The sequence below is a fragment of the Argopecten irradians genome, chromosome 10, assembly GCF_041381155.1.
Source record: "Argopecten irradians isolate NY chromosome 10, Ai_NY, whole genome shotgun sequence".
Classification (NCBI taxonomy): Eukaryota; Metazoa; Mollusca; class Bivalvia; order Pectinida; family Pectinidae; genus Argopecten; species Argopecten irradians.
This window is the reverse complement of record NC_091143.1, coordinates 29,943,160-29,953,501: the sequence shown is the minus strand read 5'-3', so window position 1 is coordinate 29,953,501 and position 10,342 is coordinate 29,943,160. Positions and strand designations below refer to the sequence as shown.

Below are 10,342 nucleotides of genomic sequence, written 5' to 3'. Positions count from 1 at the left end.
ATGTACAATTGTACAAGACAATATTAGACATAAAGACATACTTAAACAAGTGAAACCAGATGTTTAAATATACTATTTAAATCTCTGGTAAAACTATCTGTTATGAACGCGTTTAGTCGGCAGTAAATTTAAATGTAGTAGTAATCACTGATCAAGGGGATTAACTCTAGATCTAAATTCTCCACTTTATGTATGTAGGTATAAAAAGAAGAAATCAGAGTTATCGGAATTGTCTTCACAAAGAAATATAATATAATGAAACAAAGCTTCCACGTTGTAATTAAGTAACTCTATTATTTCAAGTTAATTTATAAATGTTTTAAAGGGACAATTCACTCACGCTAATTCTTTTACATAACCAAGAAGCAAAATGTGGCATAAATGTATTGTTCTACATTTCTTATGAAACATATAACATAAGATATTGACAAATTCCACGTCATTGTTTAGTATTTTAATTGATGCCGTTGTAATTACAAATCGTTGATCAATACGATTAAGCAGGTACAATATGTACGCTGTACCAATATCCGAGCCAAAGTCACGCACGTTAAACAAATGAACTACATAACCACTGTGGCGGTGATATAATGATTTTTTAGGCAAGACAATTCACCTAATAAGGTAAACACACTTCTGTCAGAGCGATTTGAGCTGTTCTAGACAAAAGTAGCATTAATCTACGAGCAAGGGACTGGGTTCGGCATACAAGATATTCGACCACAATGTGTAATGGCGGACAGCGAGTGAGTTTGAACATTTCACACGCATTTCACCACCATGGGATTTTCTGACATATCACAGTAAAACCGACTGATCTAATTTGCATAAGAACTGGGGGGTTTCCGATATATATACAAATTTTAATGTTCTCGTAGAATGAATTGTCCCTTTAAACTTAATCATATATTTTCTGTTTAAATATTTAGATATAGATTTTGAGTAATAATAGCTAATAAAACATAATATAAATTTGAATAGTTCGGCTGATCGACTTTTAGTTGTTATATGTTATGATGTTAAAATCGGCCGATGCTTGCATTCGTTATTTCAAACACAGGTGCATAACGTACCAGCGTGTAATCAAAGCTCCCCTAAACCCTGACTGGCCTGTCCGTGTGTTTCAATAGTGCAAATATTGAGAGATACAGTGTACAAGTACTACACTTACAGTGTACAAGTACTACACTTACCTCTACGTTTGCAAGTTTCCTTATGTTGTGGTAGAGTTCCCTACTAAACCAATGGTAGGGGACTTCTACGACTACAATGATTGCTTTCTTGGTAGGCACCTATTCCCCATTCGTTGTTCCATGACTATAAATCTGGCGGGAGAGGATATGGATGGCATGGTTGTTAGAGACGAATATGATAGAGAGTGGATGAGTAGAGAAATTTAAAATAATTATTATTACTGTCGTTAGGAATTATTGTATTAGTTATTTTACAAATATATCACGTTTTATATTTATTATATTTTTTTTCACTTGATTAGACTAAAGACCAGTTGTAAGTTGTACGAATCATTATGAATGTACAGTCGACAGTAGGAAAAGTGTCTAAGAATGCAGAGACAGCAATCCCGATTTTCAGTATTTATTTGGACTTGATACTGCCTCGTTGTAAAATATATCAAAACTGAGTCGTACAAATGACACAGTTTTAAAAGTTTACGACACATGACGCCATAGTTCAACTGAGATTTGTGTTTGTCGAAACAAAGTCTTGAATCGTGTTGCATTATATATACACCTAAGTACAATATATTTTTAAAATAACATACAAGGGAGGTAACGAACAAGCCATGAACAGGTGATTTTACAACAATTAAAACATCGACTCATCAAGATATGCAAACGATCTTCTTCTTACAATTCCATTAATAGTTATGGCAATATCCTATGGAACATTTCACAATTTAATCCTAGTTCCTCATTGTCCTGTCTTTATTTTATATAACATAAAAATCGATTGGGATGAATACAGTGTATCTAATAATGATAATATAAAAAAAAAAACATATCTGACAATATTCGACGTTTATCCAGGTCTTGTTGAAGTGCTTTAATATATCTTTATCACATTTTATCTGCCTGTATAATACATTTTGTACCATTTTTTAATACATGTAGCACAATGAAGACGATGATAGTTCTGGGAGGTCATTGATGTGTATTACAAATAAAATTGGTCCATGAACACTTCCTTGTGGAATACCGCTGAATACTGATGTTTCGCCGTTTTCAGTAACACGCTGACATCTATTACTTACATTCTTCTATCCAATTTGATGTAACAAAGTTTTGACTAATTCCATTTCCTGTCCCAGTCTTTCAAAACCGTTTATTTGTAATTGACACCTTATTGAATGCCTTCGAAAAGGCTATATAAATTTCATCTTGATGCTGGAACTCGTGCCCTTTTTATAGTGTTATCTTACCGAAGCAATGCATCTGGAATAAATTAAAGATGTTTTCTGGATAGAGGTTGGAATTGTCTTGTAAATACAGCTTCTTTTCTGAAAGGGGTACGTATTTTTCATTTGAAACAATTTTTATTTTCATTTTCCACATATATAACAGTACAGAGACAGATTACAAAAACATGACTTTCTCATTAGGTAGAGGTACTAGTGACTTCTGATCAATATATATACTAATGTTTTGAACGCCAAGATGGACAAACCAAAAATATATATGTATATGCTGGTGTGTTTCTTTTTTTTTTCTTTATAGCGTTAATTTTGATTGAAACATAAAAGTACAATATAACAGTGCTTATCTTCAAATAAAAGTTTAACAAAATAAATAAATTAACAAAACAACAAAATGAGGATGATGATACATTATGTTATCAATTTTCCTTTTTTTTTTTTTTTTTTTTTGTTATTCAGGTACATGTATAGTTGATCATTTACCGGTGTCACTTTATCTAAATACATGTGGATTGTCTAAGTGGGTCTGTGGCTTACACCAGAGGAGAAAGTTTTCTACTTTATTGTAAACCATTATATATTGTCATTATAAGTTATGCTATATATCAATCAATCAGAAGAATTGTGTATTTATTATTTTTCGCAATCCAAAAATTGCAACACAAGGTTCAGCAGTTTGGATTGAGATTCCTCCAATTACCGGTATATCATTTGGTAACTGCACCACTGACAAATTTGCAGGCGAAAAGAAAATGATGGTGTCTGATTGCTATAATACCGTTATCGTTCTTTCGTCTTAGATCATTGCATCTTTTCGTTAAATCGCCGAGAAAAGACGAAAATATCGTTCTGTTGAGGCGACAGAGCGAAACATCGAAATGTCAGAAAGCAGCCACCATATTTGATTAATAACTGTCATGTCTTAAAATCAATTGAAAAGTTAATGTTTGGTTGAATATCAAGACTATAAATATTCAAGTTCATGAGATATTATATAGTACACTCTCTCTATAGTATGTATCTCATGTCTTGATAAAACGAAATTTCTCACTTCAAGAAGTCAAAAACGGATTTGTAAATTTGTCCCGTAAAATCGTCTCTTACGACGACGTCGAATTCCGTGTGTCCGAAGTACATTTCGATATTATAATGTACTTTCTGTGGCCAGCCATCTGTTGGGGGTTCCACACGGATGCAGCCGAGCTCAACACAGGAGCTTTCTGTGGTGTATTCAGGGTAGTTATCGGTGGAGGCAAAGATGGGGACGATCATAACTGTGTGTTTCCTGTGGTCCTCTTTATGTGTGGAAGAATAGGCATGTGACCGTATCTCAGAAGTGCTCAGTCTCTCACCTTTTGCCACAATTATACCAAACACATTGTCACAATGTGGCTCGCCATCAATCATAACTTTGTAATCAACTCGGTGCTTGTCCTTGCAGAATTTTTCTAAACTGTCGATTCCATATGTGTGTTTACACACGCGAGCAGAAATGGTTAAAGGTTCAAATCCGAACAGCACAGCACCAAGTAAAACTGCCACTTCCGCCTGGAGAGGAACCAGGACCCGCTGTTCCGGAAACGCTTTTTTGATTGCGCGACTAACAAAACCGGAAGTGGCAAATCCGCCAACTAGTAAAATCAGGTCCACCATGCTCACCTCCGATAAGATAGACCGGATGTGAGCAACAATATCATCCGTAGATGGGCGGAAGAACTTTTCCAATTCCTCTTTGTCGAGCGAAATGTTTTCCTCAGTTACCAGATTTTGAAAGTTCTGTATAGATTTGCTTTCCGCTATAAGTCTTGCAGGAATCTGAATTTTGATTTTTGAATTATCATCACGACCTAGTTTCCTTTTTTGTGTCTCAAATTCTCTTGACAACATCATCCAGTCCGATGCTCTGGTAACTCTGAAGTTGTCAATGAATTCTTTACCAAATTTTCCGGCTATGTAGTCGTAGAAGGTATCGTCAATAGATGTTCCTCCCCAGGGTCCGCCCGACGCTCGACGAACCTCCATCAGAGTACCATTCTCGGCTACCTCGTGTACAGTTGTGTCCACAGTGCCTCCTGTAGACGTAAATCAATATAGCAAGAATTCAAGATATGTCTCATTACCTTGATAAGTCATACCTTAAACAAGCGATGACAGTGTACCTTTTATGGCTAAAGTCGGTAAAAATGGTGTGAATGTATCCAGTATAATTTCTTATGAAATAGAAAAATAAAATCTCTCGTCAGAATCTATCTGCGTACGAAGAAATTAATTTAAAGTATAGGAATCCTAAAACGTCCTCCCGGCTGACTATGTCCGTGGTTACATTTCCACGCAGCCTCGCTTTCAATGCTTTCAACTTTTCTTTCTTTTAATGGTCAGAACTGGGAAACGTAAGCAGAACTTGACCGTCGTATTAATATATGAGAACTTTTGGAAGGCCAATGAACGCATTTAGACTGGTATTCTTTGCCCGACTATTCACTTTAAACAAACGATGACAGTGTACCTTTTAAGGTGTAATTCTTACAAAATATTATATTGAAGCCAAGATTTCTCTTCGACAAAACAGATATAGGAGTTTAAGAAAATATCAATTAAACAGTTTTATGCTCTTGTGGGTAGGAATAGATGGTGGCGTCGTTAGTTTGTGATCAGAAAAATGACGTTATGCTCACAAAAATTTGATGGAATAGGGTAGATACATATGTAACATGCAAATATAGAATATTTACACCTCTACAACAACACCGTTGAAAGCTTTCGAATAAAGAAAATATGATATTAAATAAAAAAGAAATATCTTTGAATAAATAATAATTTCAGATTGATACCGATACATATCATCTTAATCATATGTCAATGCAATTGTTATTTTATCTTGGTAGGGATACATTGCAAAAACATTATTTTCTATCGTATAAACCACTTTATTTTCTATAGTATAAACCACTTTATTTTCTCTAGTATAAACCACTTTATTTTCTATAGTATAAACCACTTTATTTTCTATAGTATAAACCACTTTATTTTCTCTAGTATAAACCACTTTATTTTCTATAGTATAAACCACTTTATTTTCTATAGTATAAACCACTTTATTTTCTATAGTATAAATCACTTTATTTTTTATAGTATAAATCACTTTATTTTCTATAGTATAAATCTCTTTGTTTTCTATAGTATAAATCACTTTATTTTCTATACGATAAACCACTTTATTTTCTATAGTATAAACCACTTTATTTTCTATAGTATAAATCACTTTATTTTCTATAGTATAAATCACTTTATTTTCTATAGTATAAACCACTTTATTTTCTCTAGTATAAATCACTTTATTTTCTATAGTATAAATCACTTTATTTTCTATAGTATAAATCACTTTATTTTCTATAGTATAAATCACTTTATTTTCTATAGTATAAATCACTTTATTTTCTATAGTATAAATCACTTTATTTTCTATAGTATAAATCACTTTATTTTCTATACTATAAATCACTTTATTTTCTATAGTATAAACCACTTTATTTTCTATAGTATAAACTACTTTATTTTCTTTAGTATAAATCACTTTTTATTTTCTATATAGTATAAATCACTTTATTTTCTATACTACAAATCACTTTATTTTCTATAGTATCAAATCACTTTATTTTCTATAGTATAAATCTTTATTTTAGTATAAATCACTTTATTTTCTATAGTATAAATCACTTTATTTTCTATAGTATAAACCACTTTATTTTCTATAATATAAATCACTTTATTTTCTATACTATAAATCACTTTATTTTCTATAGTAAATAAATCTCTTTATTTTTCTATAGTATAAATCACTTTATTTTCTATAGTATAAACCACTTTATTTTCTCTAGTATAAATCACTTTATTTTCTATAGTATAAACCACTTTATTTTCTATAGTATAAACCACTTTATTTTCTATACTATAAATCACTTTATTTTCTATAGTATAAATCACTTTATTTTCTTTACTATAAATCACTTTATTTTCTATACTATAAATCTCTTTATTTTCTATACTATAAATCACTTTATTTTCTATAATATAAATCCCCTTTATTTTCTATAGTATAAATCACTTTATTTTCTATAGTATAAACCACTCTCTATTTATTTTCTATAGTAAAAATCACTCACTATTTATTTTCTATAGTGTAAATCACTCTATTTTCTATAGTATAGTAGTTTACAATACATTTACCTCCCATGTCGACGATTATGTAACACCCTCCAGGCCTGAAAGCATCCTTTAATCTGTTGTCATGCGAGTCAGTCAATGTGCCGTCTAAGAGAGAACGACAGTAGACTGCGGCAGCTTCCGGCTCTAACGCTATCCGGAGATTTTCTGTTGGGATTCCAGCCTGCATACAGATGAATTCAAGTAGGTTGGTTACACAAAATATAGGAAGCACATTTTCTTGTGAAACATTGAAGCATATTTTGGGATTATTTATTTATCATATTGCTTTTTCATTATCCCGACTTAAAAAAACATGGCATATCTAAAGCCACAGATATCTATATAAAAAAAAACAAATTAAAGAAGCCATTTTTTCTTTACATATTTGAAATTTACATAAAAATAACGAGAAAAAGACAAATTGATAAAAAATGACATTGGTTTCCCCAAAAGTATGTAGCTACCTTAATTCATAATTTTTAAGATTACTAATTTAAATGATTTTAATAAACTTGTATTTTTGTTTATTTGAATTCTTCAAAACTGCACAGATCTGCATGCTTCTTGTTTTCCAAATGATAACAAAAATGTCAATAATTTTAAAATCAGCACTTGTGTTTTCAAAGCTGTCTACTCATTGCGGCTGTGATACACAAACAATTGTAACAGGCACAGACCACACTAAACATCAAATCATGTGCTGTGATAAAGAACCACCGCGTAAATAATCTTTGCGCACTGTAAATCTCTCCTATGTAATCTATGTATTTTTACTTTTGTAAATTGAATTTACATGATTTTATTTATGTTTTGATTCTAACCAAGTCGATTAATCTTTTCAATCTGTCCTATTAGAAAGTAAAGAAAATCAATATATTGTTACCCAAAGAACACCGAAAGAAACGGTTACACAAAGTACATGGCGCACAAGAAATGATATTACATGACTTACGGTTGATATCTACTTACTGCAATGGCCGCCTCACGCATGAACTGTTTTGCTGGTTCTGTCCAAATGGCCGGGATCGTAAGTACCCAATGAATTGCTCCAATGTCACTTACATGACACTGCGTCTCAATCGAGGCCAGTGCCTTCTTGTGTAGATATTTAATGCTCTCAGTATACACAACATTGGCAGGAAACTTGCGACCTGCCTCATCAGTTATTTTCAGTTTACGCTTGAGTGTCTGTATGAGCAAAAACAAAAAATTAAAGCAGTAAACATCTCAATAAGCGAATCGAATCGCATATTAATATTTGTTGATGATTGTAATTGTTCCTTTCATTGCATAACAGCGAAATATGATCTTTTCCCTCCTTCCTAACTGACTTTATTCTTTCTTCTAACATTTCCATTGACATCGTCACATTTTGACTATGAACATGAGCGTTCGCCCTTGTGAGAACGTTTTGTAATTCGGTGATTTTGCCATGAGAATCATAGTCTATACTCGTGGTTATTTCTTTTCCTACCAGTATTGAATGAATGTGGTGACTAATATGTGTCCTTTGTAAGTATGATATGACTGGGAATATTGTTGTGTGCTGTTCAATGCCTTTGATGCGTTGGTGAGATTGCGCTATGATATGGGCAAGGATTTACATATCATACCCATTTCCCAAAACAAAGATACATGCACCACACTCAAAACTTCTCATATATGGAGGCCGATATTGACTACTGTAAACCAACTTCCTTTCGCCTGCGATTTATTTTCGCAAATTTCGCGATCAAGGTAAATTCCAGAAAGTTTATCTTCGCGAATTGATATCTATGACACTTCTTGCACAATTAAATTTAAAGATATATTCATCCGCGAGAATATTTTGAAATGGAAATCGCGAAATTTAGTTGTCGCGAAAGAACGCTGGTTTACAATACAACTAGAACTTTGAATTCCTTAATATGAAGTGTCGTTTTCACAATTGTTTAACCAGACCTTAAGATCATTCCATCAAAACATTTATACAAGTGCATTGTCGATAACAATTTGTAAAATGATATATGTATAGTATTACTATTCTATTGTGTATTCCGTACTACAATACACATATATACGAAGGCCTAGACGTTTGTATGCTAATTAATACTTTTAAAGATGAAACATTGTTCTTATTCTTATAAGCAAATTAATATTTGTAAAATATAACAGTCTTACCATTCTGTCATGAAGCTGCATCTTGAATCTCCTGAAGCAGTGCCAATCTTGTTGCTGTTTCATCTGTATCAGATCAGTGTATTTCTCCTCGGCTTCGTACCCAAAGGAATGAAATATCATATCGGGGTCAAACAGGGCGGTGGTGGAGCCTTGGCCGAGAGATGAGCCCCTGTCCTGGGGGACCACCTATTAACGAATATCTCACGTGCTCCAGCAGATTTCTCATACTCTTTACTGAATGTGAAAGCATACCCGGAGTAAGTGGTACCGAAATCTATTGCAGCCACGATACGTTTGTCAGTTCCCGAGGGTTTACGATGACGGGTAGAGGTACTCTCTGATCCAACTGAGTCTTTGGTCCCGCAGTCAGAAACGTCTGCCATCATGTACACAAGGCGTAATTTGATTTAACGAGTATACACCAATAACGGAAGTATTGATATAAAAGAATACCGAACATAATAGAAACGTTTAACATAACACCCAATCAGATGGAACAGGAAGTTAAATGTCCTTTATGTTATAAGGCATTTGCCAATACACATGGGATTTTAAACCTATACAAAGACATTATTAGTACACGTCTACAACCTTGACTCGTTTACCATATATATACTGTACATATACACACGTAATGTTAACAGAGTCGTATATCGACTGTTAATAGAGGTATACTATTATTATCATACAGTCCCATTTTGTACATATACTATCTACATCCCTGGATTTTGTTATGCTTTTATTTTAAAAGAGTTCCATATTTTGTATACTGATTAAGTTAATGATCTAATGACGATATGTCAGTTAATGTAAAAAATTGTTGCAAGCAGTCAGACTACGTAATTAATAGACGGGAAATATCCAAGGAATCCCGAGCTGGCGTTGACACTCGATATACATTGCATAGTCATCTATTTTCACAATGACAATGTCATTGTCATTGTCATTGCCTATTTTTACAAGGATTTTTAAGACTAAATATATCAAAAACACTTATAATCTTTATATCGTGAAAATCAACTTATCAACTGAGATCAATTATGAAATGATTTTTTTAGATTGTCGAATGTCTGTCCCTGCTATCAATAACATAAAGGAACTTTAAATCTTGGCAAAAAAAAAGTAAAAACAAAAAAAGATAAACATGCCATTGTGTCCGATGGAGATATACTGGTCATGATCAATCAGTATGATCGCTGTTTATTTGTTCTAATTTTAAGCTATTTGGAGTTTTAGGTATATTTGTATTTGTCAGCTACACGGTACAATAACTTTGAATAAATAAAAACTTATGTTAACATCTCAATTTCTTTCATCATGTGCCCAGTTTTAACTCCAAAAACGTTCAATTACTAATTGACATTTAATAACATTTTTCATTTTATTGAAATTGTTGGTTTTTATTTTTGTTTTTGTTTCCACCATCAACATCTGCAGCACCAGGATAACCCACCGCGCCCATGAGAAATGAAAGGAAAATCCAATTGACAAAACAAATATAAAACATATGAGGCACTAGTTTTATCAATGTTTCATGTCTTA

At 32.7% G+C, this 10,342-nt stretch overlaps 1 pseudogene; it reads right to left on the bottom strand.

Annotated features, from left to right (window-relative positions):
* Positions 1-1,174: 1,174 nt before the first annotated feature.
* LOC138333612 (heat shock 70 kDa protein 12A-like) lies at positions 1,175-9,289 on the bottom strand (annotated as a pseudogene).
* Between the last annotated feature and the right edge of the window lie 1,053 nt (positions 9,290-10,342).